Raw genomic sequence first — 1848 nt, 5'->3', positions numbered from 1 at the left:
TATATATATATATATATATATATATATTTCCAGAAAAAAAACTTATTTACAAAGTTTACCCAAGTATACACGCCCAATTTTCTATGGGACACGCTTTGCCACAGAGGAAAAAGCGTCATGGCTGACATGTCTACACATCACGTGCCATAACTGCTAATGGAGACGTGTGTGAACACGCCCTCAGTGTTCTGCTCTGGGACCCAAAGGCCTGTCATGTGGCTCCTGCAGCTATGGACGGCTCTTCCCTTTGGGAGCAACAACGTTGCATCTACTCAGCCCGGATAAAGTGTTTTCTTGGGATTGTTTCATTTTTAGAAACTGCCCATGAACATCAGTCACATATCAACTCCTCCACATAAAGAAAAAGAAAATGGTGTTTAACATTACTATACGTTTCAGCTTCCATCCCCGGGCTTGAGTATCGGGTAGAAAGGGAAGAGACTTCAAACGGAGAGCAAAATGAAAAGACAAAAATTTTTAAATAAAAGAAAAAGGAAAGAAAGAATTATCATTGTTGATCCCTTGGGCTGTGTCTAAAAGATGATATTCTGAATCGCCTCATAGCATAAGGCACTTCACACAAATAAAGAGTAATAAACTCTTCAAGCTTAAAAAATGGATGAGTAATCAGGGAGAAGTTGAAATGTACTGAAGAGTCAGCTGTTGGGGAGTTTTGATATCATAGACAAGCTTGTGTGTTCATCAAGATTCTTCTCTTTTTAGGGTTTCTCCCCTGCTCTCCTTTCTCCTCCTTCCTTGTCTTCCTTACCCAGAAAACATGTTTTTAAAAACCAGCAGTTAGTGCAACTAATATTCAGTCAACACACAGTGCAAACAAATGGAACAAAAAAGGTAAATTCCTTCTCTTCAGCATTTTTCCTCTTTACCAGTGAAAAGCAGAAAAAAAAATTGTCTGAGCTCTTTTAAATCTTCGTAGTTCCAAAATAAAAGATGAAAACCCTACAAAGAGAAGAGCATCCCCCCAACACAATGCCACAGATCCAAAGGAGCCTTCTGTGGTCTGTCAAAGCACGCTTGTCGAGGCTTCTCACCTTCCCCAAGCTCACTGTAGTGTCCTGGCACATACAGGCTTATATCAGTGTTGCTTGGGATAAGTTTAATTTCTGTTCCCAGCTGCTCCTCAATACTTTTCAGGTGGAAGAGGTCATCACATGCGGCCCAGGTGATGGCTAAGCCAAGACGACCAACACGACCTGGTCTTCCAGTACAATGGAGATAAGTCTCCACCAGCTTTGGGAAGTCAAAGTTTATTACCACATCCACAGCCTGTAGACCAGGACCTTGGGCAAACAAGATTGCAGCATAAGCCATTTTGGAAATCATGAAACACACAATTTCGATGTTCCTGCCTCATTTTAGCATGGATATAAAAGCAAGAATAACCCAGTTAAGAAATCTTCTTGGCTAGCAATCCAAGTCGCTGAGAGGAGTAACAGAGAATGATGGACTGGTTTATCTGAAGGCTGGAGAGAAGGGTCGTGCAGCAGTGTACTTTTTGGCGCTCAGTTATACATGCATAGTACTGGTTTACTCCCTCCAAAGTTAGTCCCTCCATCAGGTTAATCTCATAGGGTTTCTGCAAATGGGAATTCAAGAACTTCTGTACACTAAGAGGGAAAGTAGTGGAATATGATAAAAACTATCTGCTTTTAGGTAGCATAAGACTAATATTCTCCATTATCTGCACAAAACCCTGTGACAGCAACTTATCTGCCTCATCCAATACTATCACCCGGACATGATCCACCTTTGCTACTTCTTTCTCGATAAGATCCAGGATTCTCCCAGGGGTAGGCATCGCCAAGTGCAGTCATTAGGCCTCATGAT

General features: G+C 41.5%; 1 pseudogene; it reads right to left on the bottom strand.

Moving 5' to 3' along the window:
• Positions 1 to 960: 960 nt before the first annotated feature.
• On the bottom strand, positions 961 to 1831 carry LOC109382170 (probable ATP-dependent RNA helicase DDX6 pseudogene; annotated as a pseudogene).
• Between the last annotated feature and the right edge of the window lie 17 nt (positions 1832 to 1848).

Source organism: Hipposideros armiger, unplaced genomic scaffold (assembly GCF_001890085.2).
Source record: "Hipposideros armiger isolate ML-2016 unplaced genomic scaffold, ASM189008v1 scaffold_61, whole genome shotgun sequence".
Taxonomy (NCBI): domain Eukaryota; kingdom Metazoa; phylum Chordata; class Mammalia; order Chiroptera; family Hipposideridae; genus Hipposideros; species Hipposideros armiger.
Note: the sequence above shows the minus strand (reverse complement) of the source record. Positions and strands in the feature narration are given on the sequence as shown.